We start from the raw sequence: 24401 nt of genomic DNA on the forward strand, positions 1-24401 counted from the left end.
CGCTCCCACCGCCAGAGAAATGCTTGGTAACCCAACCTGCCCCATCTGGGAAGCTGGAGAACTTTGGATTCTCCATTCTCCACTTTTGTTTTCAGAAAGAGGGTCCCACGTTCCTCATCTGAATCCTGACTCATCGGTGGTACATGGAGTGGGTGTGGGAACCTCCTGAGGAAACCCTCTCTATTCCAGACCCTGTCCCCAACTCAGAGCCCCTCCCCAGCCCAGCATCTGCCTACAAGCTCCTTAGAGGTCCTCTGCTACCCTTCATCTCATCCCTACCCTCCAACATCCAAGCACTCATTAGCATGTCAAGGCAGTCTTCTTTCAGCCCACACACTGTACCCAGGGACATCCCCACACAGTTAGCTCCCTCTCAGCCTGAGTTTTCCTGAAACCTTACATTTTCATGTCTGCCAAACCAGTCTGCATTTCCCCTACCATCCAACACAGGCACGGGGAGGATGTTTTGGGGATAACTCCTTCCTCCCTTGCCACTGGTTCTTTTTCGAGCTCTCTGCTGTGATTTCTGCCTCCCCTCCTCCAACCTCAGCCCTTCCAACTCTCCAGGACATGGTTGGATCTCCCTGTCCATCCGGAATTCCTCCTGATGACCCCAGATGCTCATGTCACCCCAGAGCCAGCCAATGCACCTCACCAAGCCTCTTCATTTGAGTCCTAGCACTGGACTTGCTCAGGCAAATCGGTGCAGCATCAACGTTTGCTCTGTGCCTTCAGGAAGTCCCCCTTCTAGAATGTCCCTCCAACCTCATGACACTTGGTCTCTTTTCCCCTCCCCCATGTGAAACCCTTGCTCAGAAAGATAGTCTCTACACCTTGGAATCTTGTCCTTAGGCATGTGGAAACAGAATAAGAGTCCCAGAATGCTAGACTCATAAGCAAAAGGCCATTTTAGAATCACATTTAAAATCACAGAATCTAGAATGACAGGCTCTCTAAACACTGTATGTTCAAGAATGGCCCCCTCCTACTCAGATCCACTGCGGTTTGGGGGGAAATGTGAAAAACATTGCAGACTCTTGGGACTCATCCCGCGTGGATAGACCAAAATCTTGGAGATGGGAGCCCAGAAATTTGCATTGGTTACCAAGACCCCAGGTGTTTTGGATACACCCACTAGTTGAAAAACCCTTGTCTTGGGTCAATAGAATCTGAGAATCATAGGACCCTGGTCTTGTAGGAAAAAATACTTAATCATGGAATCATATAATATTTTAGGACTAATAGAAGCTTAGATGCAACTAATTACACACATTCCCTCACAACTTTAGAATCTTAAATCCTGTGAATCTTAATGTCTAGAATTGTGGAGTTAGAAGAGAACCTGCCGTGTAATCTTGTTCCTATTCTAGGAAGAACTTTTCTTTTTTGGTCTCGCCGCACCTTTTGGAATGGAAGGCTTTTTCCCTTGTCCCTTGCAGGGCTGCCTCCATGGTGTTGCCTACATTTGTGAAGATAAATGTTCTTTCCATCTCAGTGCAAAGGCAGCTAGCAGAACCCCTGCATTTATGGAGCAAGAGAGCTGGAAATGACTTCTACTTTCCATTTAGGACCAGCACACTCTGGCCCACAAAGCAGATTTTGCTCTTTAATAAAATGAATCTCAGGGGACATTATTGCTGTTTTACTAAAGCAGGCATAGCTGAGGAACATGGACAACAAAGTTTAATAAGCTCATGGAGCTTCTGGTCAAAGGAAATGAAAGACAGAAAGGGCAAAGAGGCAGCAGAATTCTGTCTTCAGATTGACGGGCATGCACGTGGGGTGCGTGCGTGCATGCGTGCGTGCGTGTGTGTGTGTGTGTGTGTATGTTTTGGGAGGAGTTGAAGTGAAGGGAGGAGATGAAACATGCATAAAAAGTCAGCACTGAAAAGGTATATTTCTGGTCATCTAATCCGGTGTCTTCAACTTACAGATGAACAAACAGAAGCCCAGAAATGGGAAGGGACTTTCTCAATGCCACACAGCAAGTTAATGAAACTCCTAATTCCTGGGTAAGTATTCCTTCCCAGTTGTAACTCAGCATTACATTCTTAAAACACATCCAGTATGCCAAGCACTGTTCCAAGGATGCTATAGATCTCAGCCCTTTCAGCTCATGACAACCCTATGTGGTAGGTCTCCTTTCACTCAAATCTTCATTTATCAAACCTGTGTGGCGGGCCTATGACACACCAGGCACTGTCCTAGGCAAACAAAGATGTATAAGAACTTTCGGAGTTTCTCTTCCCCCTCTTTATTCCACAGTAAGAGAGGCGAATACTCCACAGAGAGATAACACATGGACCAATTCACACGCTCAAGATCCTTTCAGATCAGAGCCTGTGATTTGAAGCACTCAGGAGTGAGCGGGGAGAGATGCCCACCAACAGTCAATGATAATACAACACACTAAGTGCTATCCTAGTGAAGAGGCAGCTCTGAGGAGGAGAATCAAAAACACACAGCTTGTAAGCCAGATGGGATTGGAAGTCCAAAGCAGGGAAGGGACAGGGAGGTTGGCTCTGGGGATGCCGGAGTCATCTCAGAGGCACTGTGGAGGAGACAGCAATGAGCTCTGCTCATATAGAGACATGGGTGAAATCTCAGCAGCTCTCTGCCCCTTCCAGATAGTGTGGTTTTTCTCTGAGACTCAGCTTCCTCCTCAGTGAAATGGGTCAATGATCCCAACCTACCAGGGTGATTGTGAGGCTCAGATAAAACAATGTTTAGGGAATCGCAGCACAATCTCAGCAAGTGTTAATCCTCTTTCCCTCCAACACCTGAGCAAGGCGGGGATTCTGGAGTTTGGGGCTGTGCAATCATTAGACAAAGCCTACTTTTATGATATTCTTTGCCAGTTCATTTAAGTTGGAGTGAGAAAGAAGAATTTGAAGTTTAGAGGAAACTAGGGGTGGGCGATGTTTCTTCTACTTCTTTTAATTTATTTTTATTTTTTAAATTTTTTTGTGGTACGCGGGCCTCTCACTGCTGTGGCCTCTCCCGTTGCGGAGCACAGGCTCCAGACGCGCAGGCTCAGCAGCCACGGCTCACGGGCCCAGCCGCTCCGCGGCATGTGGGATCTTCCCGGACCGGGGCACGAACCCGCGTCCCCTGCATCGGCAGGCGGCCTCTCAACCACTGCGCCACCAGGGAAGCCCTCTTCTACTTCTTTACCCCCTCTTTGGGCTTCCTTCCTTCCTCTCCACCACACAAGGGAGTGGAGTATCATGTCCCCAAATGGGAATCGCCTGAAGGAAGTCCAGAGGAGCTTAGATTCCGGCCTGAGAACAAGAGGACTTTTTTCTACCCACAAATCTAAAAATGGCTGGTCTATGCCACTCAACCTCCAGTTGTTTCTTTCTGCCAGAAAAAACAAAATAAAACAAAACCACCTTTTATGTGGCAAACAAACAGGGGGTTGGAGAGGTGTCGGGAAGATGAAACCAGGGAAAAGCTGAAAGGTTTGAAGAGGAAGGAATTTTCATCTACTGAGCCTCTCACTGTGGTAGGTGATTCATATCTTTAACTGATTTAATCCCTACACCAACGCGTCCCTTACCCTAAATGTCATCATCTCCACTTTATATTCAGATAGTGATATTCACGCTCAGAGAGGTTAAGGGCCTCGTTCAGGGTAACACAGCTGAGAAGTGGCAGCATTAGCAGTATTGGAGCTTGGTACGTCTCTACAGGTGGCCACATTTTTAGAGGGGGATTAGGTGGGCTGCTGGCAGCCAAGCCGGGATCTGCAGCTTTGGGGCAACTGGTCCCAGAGTGTAGGTGACCCTGCTAGGGCACCTATATGGGGACCTTGCCACAAGCTGGTCCTTAATGGGGCTGGGCGTTCCAAGTCTGAGGTGATCAAAAGTGATGGTGGCTGTAGGTCAGGGCCCTGGAACTCTGTCCTAAGGATTTAAATGAAAAAAAAGCCCTCTCTGTCACAGTCCTTTGCTCCCTTCCGCTCAGTTCGCTTCAACCTGACTCTTAACACCAGCCATCTAACCATGGCTCCTGCCTCTGCTCTTGTCTTCAGACTGACTTTCTAACTGGTTTCTAAATCTGTAGGAGAATCATAGCTTTCTAAAACACGGGTCCAGTTGCATCACTCTCCTCCTTGAAACACATGGTGGTCACAGCTTCTTTTGCCACCTAGCACCCACTCCCTCGTGTGGCATCAGCTCGGGAGGGGCCAACCGGGGTATTTCGTTTGGAGCCGCGGATGGATCACATGACCTGGGCTAAGCCAATCAGCACTTAGGTCTCCATGGCTCCCCAGATCAGTTCAGGGGTGGTCACATGACCCAAATCAGACCAGTCAGGGCCAGAGAGACTCAATTCCGGGACTTCTGCTTGAGCTGAGGGAAATGGACTCTCTTTTCAGCTTCACTGGGGTATGAATTGGGCTTCCCAGGAGCTACCATATGGAGCCTCAGAATGCGGAGAGCAAGTAAAGCCGAGAAAAGGAGAGGGAGAAACCCTAGCCTGGTGACATTGTCTCCACCTTGGATCAAGCTGTGCCCACAGCTCTCCTAGGTCTTGTCATTTTTATGAGCCGATAACCACCCCTTCCATTTTGTTGTCCTTAAAGCTGCTTTAAGTGGCTTTAGTTTTGTCTTTTCTCACAAGCAAAAGGATCTTAACTGGCACAAAAAGAAAGTGCAAATCCTTTAAATTGGCCTTTAAGGCCCTCCAGGATCAGAACCGCTCTCTCCAATTCCATTAAGAGCCACCTATGCTCCATCACTCCTGTACCTGCTGCCACCTGGTGTTTCTGCACCTTTGCCCATACTGGTTGCTCCCAGAAGAGCTTTACCTGCTCTGTTTTACTTTGACCATCATGGCTCAGCTAAAGTATAAAGGAATCCCTTCTGGGAAGCAGGGCTGAGTCAGGGGTGTCCTATATGCTCCCACATGGACCTCTCATTGTAGCACCATTGAAATGAAATTTTACACTTGACGTTGGCTTTGTTGTCTGGCTTTTTCCCTAGAGTTTGAACCCTTTGAGGACGGGGACTCACCGAACGTGAGGAATTCATTCACTCAGCAAATATGTTCTAAGCTTCCACTACAGGTCAGGGACTCCTCTAGGTCCTGGGGATACAATGGAGAGAAAAAACCCTGCAAATTTCTGTCTTGTGTGATGGGGGAAGCAGATGCTGCCACAGTAAACACGCAGGGAGCTGGCTTGTTTCAGAAGGTGGTAGGGCTATGATGTAATAAGACAAGGGGAAGCCTGCTCCTGTCTCTGGCCTCAGAGCCTAGAGGAGGGCCAGGCTCAAAGCCGGCCCTCAGGAAGTGGTCTTCTCGTGAATGAATACGGAACATCCCGAGACGCCCTGGTGCCCCTCAGTCTTCCTTTACGATGACCGCTCAGAACTCTACCAGAACCTCTTTATTAGTGATTTATTCCCCATTTCCAGCCTACACCCCCTCCGGGGGGTGGGGATCACAGTTATATAAATGACATTTTTTGTATGTGTGACACTCACTTTCTCAATGGGAGTTAAACAAAGCAACATTCTCAGTGACTTCATGGTGCGGCTCCATCCGTGTCTTGGTCTAGCGTCAGGAAGCGGTGTGCTCCTCTGCCTGACTTAGATCAAGGCTCTGCTTGGCCTTCATCTTTCCAGTCCTCACTCTGTCGTCTCCCTCCACAGGCCTGTCCCCAGCCCTTTGATCATCTCTGTGACTCTCCTCTGGGCTTTGTCTGGCTCCATTAAGATGATGAAACTTCTTCCTGCTGTGTCACTCCTGTTCTCAGAAACCTTCAATGACTCACTATTGCCTACAGCAAGTCCAGACCCATGGGGGCCTCCCTTGGCCTGCCTTCTACCTCCTCTGCCAGCCTGTTTACCATGATTCCTCTCCTACAGATCACTCCCTGTTCTGTGCACTCCACGCCTCTGATGTTCATTTTGTTCCTCTATTAATTTGTACATCCTTGGTTGTCTCCGCCTACTGGAGTGTAAGCTGCTTGAGGGCGAGGACTGTGTCTTGCTCATCCCTGAATCTCCAACATCAGACAGTGAACTTCCTCACTGTGAATGCTCGACGACTATTTCCAGAGGCAAAACTTGTGCATTGCATAGCCCTACCTTCTGGGGGTTGAAATGGTTGTGGGCCTTAAGGTCCCCATCTCAGGTCGGGGAACTTGGAGACCTAGGCTCCTTGCTGGGCCGCAGACCCCAATTATAGTGCTGGCCTCCTCCTTTAAATCTTGTACTTGCGTCCCCTTTTTTTTGCATTTCTTTGTCCATACACATAACCCCAAGATTTCCTTCCATGCTTTGGCCCCATCACTATGGTATTTTGGCATTGGGATGTTTTTGGTGTTGTCTGCTGTGCCGACACACATTTTGGCCTGTTTAGTACCTCTTCGGCATCTCTTTCTCCTCCGCTTTTAGGCTTTGTGGTCTGGGTGGGGCTGACTCCGCATCCCACTCCCATGGGTGAGCGAGCATTAGACCCACAGCTGGCCAATTGGATGACTATTAGCTCTGGACACTGTGATTGGCTCAGGGTTGGCACATAACACAAGTTAAGCCAATGAGAGTCAGCCCTAGGACTTTAGCTGAAAACCAATGAGACATAGGCTTTCTATTTCTATGGGGTTTGTAAGGCTGGCAGAAAGTGGGCCTGAGCAGCTGGACCTTTTTGTCACCACCCAGAGAGAGGCTGCCTGAGGGTGATGCCAACACAGAGTAGAACAGAGCCAAGAGAAGGGAAGGAGACAAATTCCTGATGACAGTGTTTAAGTGTCCAGATCCCAGTGTGCCTTTATGCATCATCTGCTCATGTACTTTTCCATTATGTGACCAGTAAATACCATCTTTCTACTTAAGTTGCTTTGAATGAGGTTTCTACCTTTGTCACCTGCTGGAATCTGTAACGTTGGAGCTGTATGCCCCCTCCTTCAGAAAACTTCTAATGTATGACTGATTCACTTTGTTATAAAGCAGAAACTAACACACCATTGTAAAGCAATTATACCCCAATAAAGATGTTAAAAAAAAAAAAAAAAGAAAACTTCTAATCAAGCAGGCTCTGACCCTGAAAGGACCCTCTGTTTAATGTTCTCACATCCCAAGAAGGAGCTGATCATCCTGGTCCCAGTTTTCTGTCTCTATGACACCTCCTCACCTGTGCAACAAGGTCCCCACGGTAATGTTGACTTAAGTGAGAGAAGGAACTCACATGTGGGTCCTTGCTCAAAGCTTTGCCAAAGCTCAAACTTCAGATCCACAGATCCCAGTTCATATATCCACATCCCCTCAAAAATGCACATATTTTTGGCCAAGAGCTCTGCAATTTCACCCTTGAGTGGCATCGGCATTCTTGGACGGCTGCCATCCCTTTGTGGTGATTTGTCTGCGTCTCGTTTGTCAACTGGGGTTGGAACATTTGTCCGACAGAGCCGTGCCTTTGGCACCTCTACTTCCAAAAAGCAATTTGGGAGCAAGAATTTCCCTGAGGTTCTCCCTAGTCAAGGCTGAGGCCGAGGCTCTCTCAGATGTTCCGGATTTCTCCTTTTCATCTCTGAGCTCTCTCCCAGAACTGTGATCATTGAGCATCTTGTCGGTCTTTTATCTGACCTCTTTCCATTTGATGGATTTGAAAGACCTCTGATTCTTGTTCCCACAGTCCTTCTCAAGGTGACTTTTGGGGTGTCTTTGGAATGCATCATTTCAAGGCCTCACTGACCTGGGTAAGCTTCCTGATTCTAAGTCATCGGTTTTTAAAGGTTTTCCAAAAGATGCCTTTTTCCTTGCAATGCCTCTAGGACATCTCTCTTTAGCTTGTTGTTTTATTTTGTTTTGTTTTTGACTGTAATGGTCAGACCACACTGGGCTGTGGCTGGAAGAGGAAGATTCTGTGCAAGGTGGATGAGGCGCATGGAGGGCTCTACCATCTGATGATGCCACCAACTCAATGTGCGGCTTCCAGGGCCACTGTGGCAGGAGGGGAGAGCTGGAGTATCACAGAGGTCCCCACAGCCCCAGCTGGGAAGTGGTTGCCCCAGGCTGGCTCCTGGTTGCTCCTTCAGACCCATTCTTCCCCTCCCCACCCAGCTCTGGGCCCAGGAGGCTCATTGCTATGGACCCATCAACAGGCTCCCTTTGCCCTTGGGCTTCTGGTTGGGTTTTATCAATGGGAGTTACTGGCAGGGATTAGAGGCGAGAAAAGAGCAAAATGAGAGTGTCCCTTGGCTGAAGGCCACTGCTTCTGTTAAGCGGTCCTTTCCACATATGTACCCTCTCCAGGCTTGGCAACGACTCCCTCCTTGCCCTTCAGGCTTAGAGGTGGCGATGGCTCCCCACCAAAGCTGGCCGCGGGGAGTTGCACTGTCCCTGTGGGACCTTCCTGTCCTGCCTGCACCTTCATGAAGCTCTGCTCAAATGGCCCACGTGAAGTGTTCCATGTTTCTGGCCAGTGTTCTCACTGATATCGACACTTCTGCTCACCATTGGTTGGCCGAACCTAGTACCTTGGACTCACTGACTTCAGGGAACTGGGAAGTGTGGTGCTACCTCTGCTTGGGGAGAGAGGTAAGCAGGGTGCGGGTGTGCTCTGGCCACCTCCGCCTCAGGCACACAGCTCCCAGGCCTTGGCATGGAGCATTCTGGGATCCTGGTAAGTGAGTTCCCACACCTCTTAGGGTGTACTGCCTTCCACATCGTCTCTCCCAGGGCAGGGCAGCATGGAAAGAACTGGGTTCCTATCCCGACTGTGGACTTTGGGCAAGTCAACCTCAGTCAACCTCCCTCTCTCCTGCAGCAACCCACACTGCATCCTGTAAATAACTGCATGTTCCCAACACCTCTCCTCCTTCTCCTTGGAAACCTGCTCTCTCTTTGGATTTGGGCTGCCGGTTGTTAGATTCCCGGCACGGTTCAGTGCTGAGCGTGGCGGGAGCTGCGACGTTGCATCTAAAGGCCTGGAGCGGGGCCCCCGGGTTCTTCCTTCACTAGCTGTGTGACCTTGGCCAGGTCACTTCACCTCTCTGAGCCTCAGTTTCCTCACCTGAAGCTTGGGGCGGGGGATGGTAACTAATGTCGTGATGAAGGTTAATTTAGGACCTGTAAACAAGGGTCCAGCTGAGTGTGGGACATACTCAGCGTGCTTCGTGAAAGTGAGTTTCCTCTTTTATTCCTACTCTCATCAGTTTTCCCTCCTAGATGTTTCGGGGAGGGGATGGCAGGGTCCTTACACTGGGTCACCTGCAGGGTCAAGCAGGTGACAGACGGAGGATGCTGCTAAACGCCTTGGAAATGGGCTGGGAAGAAGCTGGCTTCCTGAGCAGACCTCCACAGAGATTGTAACCTGGGGGGAGGCTGGTCACTGGGAGGGCATGGGTGGTCCAGGGGTCTCTGATGCCTCCTCCTAAGAGCTCCCTCTAACTCAGGGCTGGCCGCAGACCCCACCAGATTGCAGGATCTACTCAGATTTCCTGCTGCCCCAAAGTTTCGTATTTCCATCTAATTTCACCAAGTGGAAGGGAGAAGTTGAATGTGGCCTTGCACTGTCTTTTGGTGGATGTTCCGGAAGAGGTGAGAAGGGCTTTTACCTGTGGAGAGGTATAAATCAACAAGACCCCTGAGGTTGAGCCCCTGTGGAATGATGGTAATAATAGGAGCTCACCTGACTGAGCTGCGGTGTGCTGTAGCTGCCGTTCCACGTGCTTTATACATACTACCTTGTTTACGCTGCACAACAACCTTACGAGGTATTACTGTTGTGCCCATTTCATAGATGAGGAAAGAGGCAGAGAGAGGACACGAAACAAGGTCATGCAGATGGAAGGTGCCATTCGGGATCTGCATCCAACCTATCTGGTCCTGGAGTCTGCACTCCCCTCTGCTCTTCTGGGATCGGGATGTCCGCCTGGGAGATGGGGCTCATTCTATGGCTGGTTCAGGCTGAGGAGACACTGAGTGGTTATTGAGCACTGTCAGTGTGTCACCGACTGCTGCAGCATGGCCACCCTGTGTCTCTGTGTATTTGCTACGGTAGACATGGGCTATCTTAGCTTGTCCTGTAGCTTTGATTCCATTCAGCCTCTTAGTATTCCTTTGAGGATCCACCCTTCCCTTGTTCTCTGGCCATGTGGTTTGAATGGAGTCCTCAAGTCCTCTTTCCCTCAAGCTCTAGGGATTGGTACATAACCCAAGCATAGGATTTAGGGATGGATATGTGACTTAAGATGGTCCAGGGACACTCAGTCCTGAAGCTTGTTTTGGAAATATTAGAAAAATTCTCCTCTGTTGGAGTTACTGAGCTGAGAAAATATAAGCCTGGAGCTTCAGGATTATGGTGAGGAAAGAGCCTGCCTAAGGGGGAAGCCAAACCAGAGAGAAACAGAACTGATCAAGAGAGAGAGAGAGAGGGCTCTCATGATATTGCATGACTCCTGGATCAAGCCCTTCCTGAAATCTGAAAACTGCCCTTGAATTGTTCAGTTACACGAACTAATACAGTCCTTTTTTGCCCTTACACAACTTTAACTTTTCTATCATTTTCTATCTCTAAAATTGGACCGATTGGCATTGTGCTAACTACGCCATGTATATTATTACATTTAATCCAACGATGTAGTTGGCCTGGTGCCCATTATGCAGATGAAGGAACTGAGGCTCAGAGAGATTTCTTATATTGGCTTAGGTGTCACAGCAGACCTGGGATTAGGCCCCAGGCATTTCGACTCTAAACTGCACCCTGATCACTTTGCCTTATGGTAGAAGGCTGGTTTTACCCCCTGAATATCTCTTGTAATCTCTACTCTCCAGATCTCATCCAACTGCCCTCCCCACTTCTCCTCTGATCCCCTTTAATCCCCACTTCCTCTGGGAAAGAAGCCTTCCCCATCTACACCCTCAGACTAAGCTCTGTTTCCTGGTAGAAATGTTTATGGCACAATGTACTTTTTCCTCTTAGCTCCACTGAACTTCAGTAATGATTTGTTCCAGGTTTATCTCTCCTACTGGGTGGGGGTCGCACGGGGGCAGAGATGATGTCTGTTTGGCCGCTGCTGCCGCGCCGATGCCTGGCACAGTGCCTGGCCCGTGGTGGGCGCCTGGTAAATGTTTGCTGAATAAATGAATTGTGCAGTTTTTTTTACTCCCGCTGTGGCCGCGGACCATTGTGCACTTGTTTGACCGCAGTGATGTATCATTCTGACACTGCAAAATTCCCTCACTCTGCTCTATTATAGGGTACCTGTGATTTGGGATGCTTCCTTATCTTTGTGTCCATACTAGACAGTGCGTTCTGTGAAAACTGGGGCAGTGTCTCTGACCATCATCCCTCGAGGAGTAGTAATGATAATAACAACAACAATACAAGGAATAATACTAATAATGAGCACTTACTATCTACTAGGCACAGCTCTGAGGCTTTAACATGCGTTGTCTCATTTAATCCTTACATCAACTGTATATGTATACTATTATGACCCCGCTATACTTAAGGGCAAACTAAGGCTCAGAGAAGTTATATGGCCTCTTTTGCTTCCCTAGTTTGAGTTGAGGTTCGGTCTCATGCAATGAAAAGAGCACTTGCTCTCCTAGTGACTTTAATGGGGGAATGCGGGCGGGGTTGGAAAGCAGCAGGAGTAGCAGAAAGGCTGAAGTGGAACTAAAAGGTCGACCCAGCAGATGGAGGCCTGGCTGTGCCCTCTTGAAAGGAAAAGCATCTTAACTGTGAAGGTCAAGGGAGGGATGAGCAGTAAGGTGATGGGGGGGGACTCTGAGGGCAGGGAAGTGAGGGTTGGGGGAAAGCTCAGGTGTGCCATAGTAAGGGCACCAGGCTAAGCTGGAGAACCTGGATTCCTCCCCTGGCCCCAGCACTTCCTGGCTGTGTGACCTGGGGCAAGACACTGCACCTCTCTGAGCCCACATTGCAGGGCTGATGCCAGCCTTGACATAACATCTGGAAATTGCCTAGCCAGTGCCTAACACAGAATAACAGGCACCACGTATGGGGTGCAAGCCACGTGCCAGGGCTTCTATAAATTCTTCACCTGGCTGAATTCAGGTGGCCCTCCCAAGAACCCTAGGAAGTGGGCCCTGTGACGATCCCATTCTGCAGAGGAGGGGCTTGGCTGGCAGTGCAGCCACTTGCTCAGGGTCACCCAGCACAGGCGAGGCAGCTGGACCTGAGCTCGGGCTGTGTGTTTCCAGAACCTCCCTTTACCACTCTGCTCTCTTCAAGAAGGTTGAACTTGGATCTTGGTGGGAGAAAGGGTCAGGTGGACAGTTGCTTGCTCTGTACTTTTGCCTCTTTGAGGTTCCAAGTTTCTCTTTTCATGGTTCTTCCCTTGAGGGCCAATTTCCCTTCTCCCCAGTGCATCTCAGGGGGCAGCAGACGGACATCTGTCAGCAAAGCTGCGCTGGCCTGTGCTGGCGCTGGGGCCCAGGACCAAGAAGACCTCATGCTCAGCGGGAGGAGGGGTGCTGGAGCCGGTTTCTCAGGGGTCCCACCAGTGAGTTCTGGCGACGCCACGTGGAGCTGGTGCCAGGCCCGGCCCAGAGGTGAGGAGCCCGCCTGTGCCAGCCTCTCTCCCTGGAGTAGAACCTTCACGGGTTAGTCACATCTACATACCACCTCTGCTATTTACTTAACATCACTCTCTAATTCCACTCACTTGCAAAAATAAAACCCTTCATTACATTTATTTAAAAAGGAAACCTCATCTTGCCTCTTCACACCGGAAAACCAGTGCCACTTGCAGAGGGGTAATAGTACACATACACGCAATGAAAAGGAACCACGTGTGGGCATCCAGCTGTCCAGGTCTGTGCTCTGGGGGCCTGGAGCTGCCTGAGTCTCAGGTCAATGAAAGGGAGGGGCTGATATTGGAGAGTTGTAAGGACTCAGCCCGAGACTGTCTCACAGGCTTAATGGAAACATTGAAAGAGAACTGCAAAGGAGAAATAAGCTCAGTGAAGGACTTGCTCTTTAAACTGGTACCTACCGAAGTACCTGCAGTCACTGAGGGACCCAGGCTTCTGCGCCACGGAAAACGCCGGCAGACACCTTAACCACCCACCCTGCTTCCTCTGGAACACCCTCACTTCCCCTCCATCCTGACCCCTCCTTGGCCTGAGCTCCTGCAGCACCAAGGAAGCAAAGACCTTGCAGCCTGGTTGCCAGATGCAAGACCCCAGGTTGAAACCGCTTTCCTTATAGCCAAGCAGGAAGGCACTTTGTCTCTCTGATCTTCAGTTTCCCCATCCAGAAAATGGGGATAACAAATCCTATTTCCAGGACTGTTTGGGTGATTAAAATGAGCTGCTCTCTGTTGGAGTGACTTTGCATGGTACCCATCACAGTGAACAGGGACTCAGGTGACATGCCTTCCTGCCCTTTGATCCTGATCCAGTGAAATTTAGAAACTCTGCAGCCACCTTTGCCTCAATTCCATGTCCTCTCTCCCAGGCTCTTTCTTTTCACCAGAGACTCTGACAGCCTTGGACTCAGATCTTCTCTCCTTCATCCCCTCCAGGGTCAGGTCACCTCTCTGAGCCTCAGTTTGCTCATCTTTAAAATGGGAACAAGAGCAGCCACCTCATCAAGTTGCTGTATGGGCAAGAGAACACTGTCACTGGCAAAGTTCTGTACACGTGGAAAGACTTATTTTTATGATGTGGGACCCCCCTGGGATGGGAGGGCTGCTGGAGTGTTCCTGAGGTTAGACTGCCCATACCCTCGGGGGGAATTATCTGAGTCTGATCCCACACAAAAGACTTCCTGAGTTCAGGACAGGCAGCGAGCTGATGCCTCTGTTGAGGGGAATGTCATGAGCTCCAGCTGAGGCAGCTCCTGTTTTTAGCTGGAACCGCTGCTGCTGAGTCCCCACCCACATCCCCCCATGTGGGAAAAAGGAACGTGGTGCAGAAATAGCCCGTCCCAGGGGCTGCCCATGAGAAGGGCTTATTTTGACTCAGGATACGGTAGAAGCTGCGGCAGTCTTGTCAAAATACATCTGCCTCTTCCCGAGCGGCCCATGGATCCTCAGACTTCTGCCAGGACCCAAGCGCGGCTGCCAGATGGGCACATCTGGAACCGGGCCCCTGGGAGCTGAGGACAGGCCTTGCTTTGTTCCCAACAATAACCACCTCCGCAGCACCAGAGGTAAAAAATAGATATCTGTCAGTGGCGTGAAGGAACCCACCTGGGTCTCGAGGTTTATTCATCTCAGTGACCCCCGTGGCTTGTACAGGGCCTGGGAAGTGGATGAAGGAGTGTCAACAGGCTTTCCTCTGTGGACCTCGCAGAGGAAGCTAAAATGGGGGTTGTTACACCCATTTCACAGGTGGGAAACCTGAGGTCTAGGCCATGAAGGGTCTTCTTGGGATGAGATCTCACTCCAGCCCTGTGTTTCCCCTTCTCCAAGCCTTCCTCTGCACCTTGAACTGCCGTTGTCTCTGCCAAGGGTGCCCTTCCTCCTCTCATGATTGTTCACGACCCAGGACACATGCCTCCTTCTCTGGGCAGAGTTGGTCCCTGCCCCATCGGGACTTTGTGCAGGCTGCCAGGTAGCTCTTATTTGCCTGTCTGGTGACTCTGCACAGCCACTCATCTCAGAGAGGGCAGAGTCACCTCTGCGGCACTGGGCTGAGCCTGGCCTGCCCAGGATGGGCCTGACAAATATTTACTGAGGGAATGAATGGCATTGGAGTGTTTCATCCAGGGGCTCCCCACTTAAACCACAGGGAGTTGACTGAGTGCTCAGTTATGGAAGAGAGGATGTAGGACCTCCTTCCGACTCCCTAACCTGAGGGTAGCTTCAGGGAGACAAGAAAACAGGCTCATGGCTTTAGAGTGGTACAGCCACCAGCCCACAGGCTCTTCCTACGCAAGGTGCCTCAAACTGGACTCCTTCATCTCCCATCAGAACTGTCATAGGTGGCAGCCCTGCCATCTCCCTGGTTCCTCAAGTCCAAAGCCTTGGTCAGCGTGAACGTCCAGGTCCGAGTCCGGACTACTCACCCCATGCCATCTCTTGCCTCCCTCCCTTCCTCCCTCCCTCTCCCCCTCCTTCCCTCCCTCCCTCCATCCTTCCCTGTGGATTCCTCAGGACTTATTAGCTCCCCCTGCACCATGGCCCAGCCTCCTAACGTGTTTCCCCACCTCTGCCTGGCTCCCTCAGCACCACTTTCGTTCACGTCCCTTTCGTGAGGCTGACTCATAGCTCCTCTGTGAGCTCAGCTCTGACCACGCAGCGCTGACCCTGCTCGAAACAGTTGGCAGCTCACTCCTTTCTCCACTGGCATTTTTCAAGTGGATTGTGCAGGTGTGAACAGGGGTTCTGTGAGTAAGGCAGCCCTTGGGCAAGTGGGTGGGGACCGCTGGGCTAAATGAAGTCAAACAGATATTTCCCTGCAGGAATTTTCAGGGCCTTTGAGGTGCTATTTGGATTATAATTCGCAGAGAGGTGGCCTAGTGTGTGGCATTTCTAGAGCTTATTTGGTCGCGGACCTTCTCCGTGTGGAACATCAAGGCAAGGGGGGTTTTGAGGCACGTGCTTTGGGAAATGCGGCTGTGTTGGCTGGAGCCTAAGTGCTCTGCCTTGGTGGTCAGGGTCCTTCCGCAGCACAGCCCAAGCCTACCTTTCTAACCTCTGCTCTGGCCTCGTCCACTAACATCCAGAAAATCCCAGCCGAAGAGAACGTCCAGATGCTCCCTGTGCCTGCTGTGGCTTTCTTGCCTCTGTCTGCCACCCACTCATGCACCTGCTGGCTCACTCTTTACATCCATCCAGACCCGCCTTTGCTTCAAGGCCCAGCCCAAATGTCAGCTCTGCCCGAGTCTTCCCGAGTGGTGCAGCACGGGAGACCTCTCGCCCACCTCTGGCCCCGTGGCAGCAAATCTTTCTGCCCTTATCCTTCTGGGTGTGACGTTATTATAGGGAAATCTTTGGATCCCCTCTAATTTTTGCTTAAAAGAATATGTAAACTTGAGTTTTTTCTTCAGCATCAGTGCAGTTCTCTCACGATGCGTATCTGACGTATCTTGCTGCAGTGGTTGTGGCCGCTGCATAGACAGCACAGCCCCCAAGGGTAGCATGCGTGTATGTGGGGCACTGGGAACCCCTGATTCATGTGGCAAATGGAAGGCGTGCAAAACCACGCTTCTGATGCTGAGAGTCACAGGTCCATTCCCCCTAAAGGGATGATTTTATTAAGAGTCCAGGAGGGGCTCACGTTTACTGAGAGGGCACTACAGGGCACTGTAGTTGGTGCTTTACACATGTCACGTCACCTCATGACCAGAATGGTGCCAGGAGGGAGCTCCCAGGAGGAGCGGAGCCGTGGAGCGGTTGAGGGACCTGCAGGAGGTACACAGTCGGAAAGAGACGTGAACCGGCCCAGGGCAGCACCAAAGCCCGGCTTCTCCTATAAGGTCTCCAATCAGGACCCACGTCACAGGACTCCTCCTCCAGGAGCCTTCCCTCATCTCACGGACCAGGCTCCCCTCACTCAGCCAGAGCCTCTGCTCATGTGTTATCTCCCACACCGGGCGGGGAGCCCCTCAAGGTCAAGTCTTATTTGTCTTTGCACCTCCAACCTCTAGAATGGGGTTAGTCTGCATTGCATGAGGTCATGTGCATGAGGTGAGGGATAGATATGTCCAGGCCTAAGGAAGATTCTGGGCTTTTGTGGGAATAGTCCTAGGAAGATGTAGGCTGAGGTCCAGTGCTCTGAAACTCACCATCATGCGTTCCTATGGAATCAGCAAGTCCATCCCTCTCCTCTGGCTCAATGGTGGCTGGCCTGCCCGATGACTAAGAACGTCACCTCGAGCTGCGTACAGCCAACTGGAGGTGGCTAGTGACATCGGACAGGTCAGCCCTATCCAAAGGAGCAGACTGGCTAGCTGGTATTCTCTGTTGGTACCTGCTGAAACGTGGATGTGGTTGCCGCATGCACAGCAACGCTAGTTGGCGTTAAAACACACCAACACAGTCTTCCTGGTATGCGGAGGAATCCTGAGAAAATGCAAATTAGATCACTGCCTGCCTCTGTTTAAAACCCTCCATTAGCTTGGAACAAAACCACCAGACTTAGAATGAAATTCGAAGTCGTCTCCTGGCTCCCCAAGGCCCAACGTGAGTGGGCCCTCTTCCCCCTGCCTTCTAGCCCACCACTCTCCCCTTGCTAGCTCCACTGCAGTCATACACACTCTTTGTCTTCCTTGGGCTGCCAAGCTTGTTGCTGCCCCAGGACTTTTGCACTTGCTGTTCCTTCTGCCTAGGACACCTTTCCCCCACAACCTTACCTGGCTGCCTCCTTCTAGGTATTCAGATTTGTCTCAAACATCCCCTCCTTAAAGAGACCGCCCCTCTTTTACTCTATCTAAATTCTATTCAAATGCCACTTCCTATCTCTGTTAAATGGTCTTCATGGCATCTGCCACTGTCTGAAATGATTTTATCTTTATTTGTTTAAGTACATTTGTTTATGTGGTTATTGCTTGCCTCTCCAGCTAGAATAAAATCTCCACGAGGGCAGGAACCTCATCTGTTCTGTTCGCTGCTGTGTCCCGCCGCCTGTGTCACCCACTGGCGACACGAGGACAATCAGGAGACAGGAGGGCGGTTTAGAATGTGGACCCTGGGGCTGACAGCCAGGGTGCAAATCCCAGCCCTGCCATTTACTGGCACATGACATCCCCACTTTACAGATGAGGAAACTGAGGCATGAGGAGGTTAAGTAACCTGTACACAAAGCACCCAGGTAGCCCTGGGTAGGGGTCACGGGTCCCATTAGCTGAGAGGCCTGGACAGCATGAGGTAGAAGCTGGTGGTCTGGGGAGTTTGAAGCCTGTGTCCTTACCCTGCTGCCTGCGGCCCCCTTGAGTCACAGCCTCCTTTACCCACCGTCCACCTTGTCACCAGACCACTACTAAGTGACCAGACCCTCTGCACCAGACTGGACTGTTGTCCCAGCTCCCTAGCTGGACTTTGGTCCCTCTAGTACCCTCACCCCCAGCCCCAGATCTGATCAGTGGCACCCCACTGCACAGAAGCTCGCAGGAGCTCCTCCCTACTTTCCACATAAAATCCTACCTCTTCCACACGGTGAACAAGAATCTCTGCCATCTAGTCCCTGTGACCCTCTAGGATCTTACTCCACACCCCACCACCTCTCCTTTAGTTACACTGAACTACTACAATTTCCTGAAAACACCCCATTCGTTCTTGTCTCTGTGTCTGGGCACCTGCCTCTCCCTTTGCCTGGGACGCCTTTGTTTGTCACCTGGCTCTTATATCCCTGGCCGACTCAGCTCAGCGCCGCTTCATCGGGGCACACTTCCTGACCGACGGGCATATGAGCCCATCAACGGCAATCTGTCCATTCTGTCTTTGGGCCCTGACACTCCTCCCTCTTCCTTGCCCATCTCTGTACCTGGCTCCCGTGGCCCCCAGCTGTCCGAGCAGGCTGGGTGGGCTCTGGGGAGCCTTCCTGAGTTCGCCGGCTGGATGAGGCACCCCTGTCTCTTGCAGCCAGCTGTGTGCCTCCAATTGCACACTTACTATCCTGCAACTTCCGACATCCACCACCAGCCTATGGGTTGTCTGAGGGCAGGGATCTGTCTAAATGTCCCTTGGTCTCCAGGACCGTACCCAGGACCTGGCAGTAAAGCAAGCACTGAAGACAGTTTGTTGAATGAATAAGCAGTGATCATTAGATCATCGGCCCTGTGAGGCAGCTGCCAGCACCCCTGGCCAGAAAACTCACTGACAGCAAGAAGACCTCAGCCTCACAGGGCACCGCCATCCACGGGGATGGGGGGGTCCCAGGCAGGGCCAGCAGCACCCTCTCCTCCACGGTGGTTGCCTGTGCCCTTCTCTTTCCCCTGATGATGAGTGGGACCTGGGGAAGCCAGGGCTAACTCCGTCATGATTGGTACCAAGTAATGGGGCCCGTCTGGGTCTGGGCAACTTTTGTATCTGCTGGTTTGTGCCCCTCCTGGGGTGGAGGGCTTCAGGGTGAGGAAGGCTTCCCACTCTGTCTAATCCTGCCCTGGACTGAGGTGAGGAATGCCTATCTGAGGCTCAGACAGGTTTCCAGGGACTAGCCCGTTTTCCCCCGGAGTCTCTGTGACTCTGCGTGGAGGGGCACTGGACTCGGTGTCCTATAGCCCTGCGTTCAAATGCCAGCTCTCCAGCTTCAACTGCAGCGCTGAGCTGGACCGACATGGCCAAAGGTGATGTGCAAGAAAGTGCTTTATCATTGCCAAGGGGCTAATGCAGCTCAGAAGTGGAGCCAGTTGGAGCTTCCCTGGAGCATACCCTCGGCCCTGGGGCCTTACATGCAATCTGGGTGAGGGAAGAGGAAGCCCCCTGCCCTAGCCATGCTTCTCGAACTGCCTCGGATGCTGGAGGACTGCGAGAGAGGGGGGCCTCATTTATATGCGTTTTCCAGGCACAAATGCGACTCACCCTCCTCCACACAGCTCTTCCAATCCAACCTGTGCTGTGTTGCCAGAAGAATCTTCCTAAAATACATCATATCACTCCCCTGCTCAGAAGCTTCCTGCGGTGGTCCCACATTGCCTGGGATGAGCCCATCTCCTCCGCTGGTACCCAAAGCCCCCTCCAGCCCTGCGTCTCTCTGTTTCTGTACTCAGGATCCTGTCTGGAGTCTCCTTTTGTGTCCTTGGCATCATTGCCTCCTAGATTCATCTCAATGTCCCCCAAGATAAGAAGTACCCTCCCCATGCTGTGTACAAGGAAGATGAGGCTCAGAGAGGTGGACTGATTTGCTTTGCCCTTTCTATCTCTTGGGAGCTGGAAGATCCCTCAGAGATCATTAAATCCACCCTGCTTTCCTTTTGCAGATGAGGGAGTTGAGCTTCAGAGGAGGGAATGCCCTGCCCAAGGTCACACAGTTAGAGGGGGGCAGAGAAGCCTGGAGCTTGAGTCCTCGGGCTCCTCTCTCAACCCTGTGGCCTGGTTACACCATCGCAGGGCTGACCGATGCTCCCTTGAGCCCCTGGGAACCCAAGGGGTGGAGAATTGGTGTGTCCTGCTTGTCCTGTAGAGTCGCAGACTGGGATTCTGGGGGCACACAATGGCCGGTGCTGGGCCCTGTACCCACCCCTGGGGAGGACTGGCCTGGCACTAGGCTGAGGTGTGCGTGGGGCGTGGTCAGCAGTGAGTAGCTGCAAGGCAAGCCTCAAAGCGAAGGGAGGAGGGAGCCACGGGAACCACGTGGCAGGAGGATTGCTGTCCATGATTAAGGTCTGGTCCCAGTGATTTTAGGACGGGGAGGGGTGGGCGAGGAGACGGGCCATTGTATCACTCAGGCTGAAGAGGATGACGTCTCAAGTGGCTCCCTTCACCTGCGACTAGGACCACCCATCCCGAGTTCCCTCCCTGTCCTGGGGCCCTGAGAAGATCTCTGGCCTCAGAGGGTCAAAGTCACCCCTCTGTCGGTGCAAGTCATGCCTCTGTCACTTGACAACCATGTATGGTCACATGGTCATACAACCATGTGACCTTGGACATACGTCTATCCATTCATCCCACAAATATTTCCTGGGCTCTCATTCTGTGCCAGGCAGTGTGTCAGGCCCTACCAATGAGAGCCTCGCCCTTAGGAGGCTCTCAGTCTAGCAGGGGCAACAGACAATGCCTAAATACACAGAAGTCAAGGTTATTTCAGACAGTGATATACGCTCTGAAGAAAGTTAACACAAGGGTGTGGGGAGGGGCCGTGAGAAGGGTTATTCTAGAGAGATCAGCCCCCCTTGAGGAGGTGACATTTGCACGATGGGATAATCTGCCAAGGGGAGGAAAAGGCAGGTGCAAAGGCCCTGGGGCAGGAATGAACTTGGTGCTTTGGAGCAGTAGACAGAAGGCCAGTGTGGCTGGAGCTGGGGGAGCAGGGGGAGAGTCGGGCAAACAAGCCATGAGACGCCAGCAAGGGCCTGGCCATGCAAGGCCAGAAGGGTCCCAGAGAGGACTATGGATTTTAGTGTGAGAGTAGTGGATCCCTGTAGGGTTATACGCAGGGGAGGGACAGGTTTGATTGCCTTTTAAGGAGAATTCTCTGGCTGCTGTGTGGAGAACAGTTCAGGGTAGGGACCTGAAAGCGAGGAGGTGGGTTAGAAGGCTGTTGCTGTTCCCTGGGAGAGACAGACAGTGAAGGTGTTGAGAAATGTTTGGCCTCTTAAGATTTATGGTCCAGAAAAGGGATCTGCTATTGCCTCTCGCATAGGGTGGTCAACAAGTTAAAATGAGAAAACGTTCAGGAGAGTGAGCCACTGGCCGTGGAATCCGCAGCCACACCCAGTCATGGGCGCTGGCAAGGCCTCCGGGAGTCACAGGTCAGGTTCGCCTGGGGTTTCCCTCTCTAAGAACTGATCATTTTAGGGGATGTTCTAGGCAGAGGGGTGTCTGGAAGCTCACCAAACCTTGTCTCTGTGTCTGTGCCAGTCTCTTCCATCTTTCCCCAGGGGCTCCTGCATTGAAACAATGTTTAGGGTATAATCCAGCCCCCAAACAGAGATTCATCTTCTTAGCACCTGCAGCTGACAAACACCCCATTTGGTCATCCTCAATGTCCTACATGATGGTCCCTTCTGTCCTCCGTAAATGCACTTTTCTACTCCCCCTTTTATATTCATTCACTTTATTTCAGCCTCATGGGGTATCATTCCATTTCTCCAAGTATGACAATTTCATTCCTGCCTCAGGGCCTTTGCATTTGCTGTTCTCTCTGCTTGGGCTGTTCTCCTTTTTCGTCACATGGCTGGTGGCTTCTCATTCAGCTGGCAAGACAATTTCAGGCCACCCCCTCAGAGGCCGTCTCTGATTTTTCCTACCAAACAAGCTACCCTCCTAGTCATGGGTGATAATTTGTCTATTTTATTTTTTAAGAAGCACTTATTGTCAAATGGGACCGTCATCTGCGTGCTTGTGGACAGTCTTCTTCCAGTAGACAGAAGCCCATTGGGGCAGGTCTTTGTCTGGCTCTGGTGGCCTCTGTAACCCCAGTGCCTAGTACATAGCAGCAGCTCAATAAAGGTTTGTTGAATGAATAAATGACCAATTCTGTGAGATGGACACTCACTTTCCTGACGAAGAAAACAGAAGCTTTTTGCCTTTCTGAGCACCCCATTTCTTTCTTTTTTTTTTTGAACAGCAGATATTTTATTTCATGTTAAAGAAAATTCAGAATAAGAAATCATTTTTTATATGACCCAGGATTATCTGAGTACCCGTATAATCTGACTTTTAAAAAAAAAATTACAGGAATTTTTTGTTTGGTTATTATTAATTCACTATTCTCTTTTTTCTAAATTGAAGTATATTTACAATGTTGTGTTAGTTTCTGGTGTACAATAAAGTAATTGAGTTATACATATATATTCTTTTTCTAAAAATTAATTAATTAATTTTTATCTTTGGCTGTGTTGGGTCTCTGTCACTGCACGTGGGCTTTCTCTAGTAGCGGCGTGGTGCACGGGCTTCTCATTGCAGTGGCTTCTCTTGTTGCAGAGCACGGGCTCTAGGCACGCAGGCTTCAGTAGTTGTGGCACGTGGGCTCAGTAGTTGCGGCTCGTGGGCTCTAGAGCGCAGACTCAGTAGTTGTGGCGCACGGGCTTAGTTGCTCCACGGCAAGTGGGATCTTCCCGGACCAGGGCTCGAACCCATGTGCCCTGCATTGCCAGGCGGATTCTTAACCACTGCGCCACCAGGGAAGTCTCTATATATACTTATTCTTTTTCATACTCTTTTCCATTATGGTTTATTACAAGATATTCAAATATAGTTGCCTGTGCTTGGACCTTGTTATTTATCTCGGGCACCCCCATTTCTATTGGTGCTCCTTCCCCACCCCCACTGCCGCCTTCCCACTAAGATTTAAAATTGTGACACACCCATTGGCTACGTTGTTGCTCCTTGCCCCGCCCCCAACCTCCAGCTGGCCACTAATAACTGCCATTTGGACAGCGCTTTCAGTCTGCAAAACTCTCCCGAGATAGCACTGCATGTAAACCCACACTTCCTTTTAACAAGGCTCATTAACCTTGTCCTAGAGACAGGGAAACCGAGGTCAAGAGTGATGCTGACTGTGCCACACCAGGCAAGACGACCGCAGGGGAGGACGCAGTAAAACTGACCGACCGCTTGTGTGAGGAGCAGTGGACGGAGATCTCAGGGATAGAGGGCAGGGTGGAGCCCTCTGTTGCTCTGTGTCTCCTGCAAACCCTCTCATGGCTGGTTTGCCCAGAGGCCCCCTATAATTTTGAAGGGTTATTGCTGGGCCCTGCAGCGGCAGCCACCCCTGTCTTGCTCTCTTGATCTCTCATGAACCCCTTGCTGGTGAGGAGTGACCTCCTTCTTCTCCTAAAAGGCTTCTTCAGTTCTTTAGGTGACAGATTTAGGCAGGGAAACCTGAGTGCCTTCATTACAAAAATATGAACAGGTAGGAGGTGGCATGTGTGCTGTGGTGACGATGTGTGTGTACATGCATGTGTGTGCGTGCTCGCATGTGTGTGCCTGGGTGAGTGCTTGTGTAGGTGGGCATGACTCTATAAGTGCATGTGTGTGACATTACACAGTAAGCACGTGTGTGTGTGTGGGGGGGGGGGCAGGACAGAGAGAGAGAACACAGTGTGTGCTCCTGGGGGCCACTGTTCACAGCTCAGGGCTTAGCGGGCTGATACTCTGGGGCCCCATCAGGAGCCGAGGAAGGTCAGGCTGTCATCGAGATATGTACATCCGAGCTTGGCGCCTCCCCCCAAAGCCCCCAGGAAAGGCAGAGGTGGAGAGGGAGACTCGGAGGAGGGTGTGAGCCAGGGCTGGCTTGTCGTCGTCTGACCAACTGCCCCTGCCCGACTGACTCAGAGACTGCCTGCCAGACAGTGATGTTATCTGCCCAGCCCATTGACCTCCCCGGTCGCTGGCTGGCTGACCCTGCTGGGCTGGCAGCTCGCCTCTCTCAGCAGCCCATTCTCTGGGAAGCCCGGTTCAGTCATAGCTCAGCCTGTGGGCTGTTTGCTGTTTGGAGCTATGACTCCTGATTCCCTGAATGCAATAAGGAGAAGGGTCATTAGACCTTCAGACCCACTGTTTCCCCAGGGCCTCTGGCCCTCATTTCTGGGGTCTCTGGTCTTACTTTCCTCAGTTTCCTCCTCTGTGAAATGGTTGTCACAAGTCAGACGTACAGTGAGAGAGTCTAAGAAAGGCAGCGCTAGCAGATGCCCGGGCTCGGAAAGGCTGCCTCAATCCCCAGAAGGCCAGAGCCACGCTGGGGCCACTGCAGAGCCGTCTGGCAGTTGCAGGTGGGCAAGCAGGGCCACTGAGGCCGAGGGCCAAGAGGGGCCAGAAGAGCAGGGCTGGGGAACGAGGGAGCACCGACCCCGTGGCCATCCTTCCATACGCACTG

The 24401-nt window shown here is 51.4% G+C and overlaps 1 protein-coding gene across 1 annotated transcript in view; it reads right to left on the reverse strand.

The window, feature by feature from the left end:
- CPLX2 (complexin 2) overlaps positions 1-24401 on the reverse strand; it is an 80320-nt gene that overhangs the window by 14061 nt on the left and 41858 nt on the right. The window lies entirely within an intron of this gene.

Source organism: Aethalodelphis obliquidens, unplaced genomic scaffold, assembly GCF_003676395.1.
Source record: "Aethalodelphis obliquidens isolate GAN/ISIS:26980383/991018 unplaced genomic scaffold, ASM367639v1 scaffold52, whole genome shotgun sequence".
Lineage (NCBI taxonomy): Eukaryota > Metazoa > Chordata > Mammalia > Artiodactyla > Delphinidae > Aethalodelphis > Aethalodelphis obliquidens.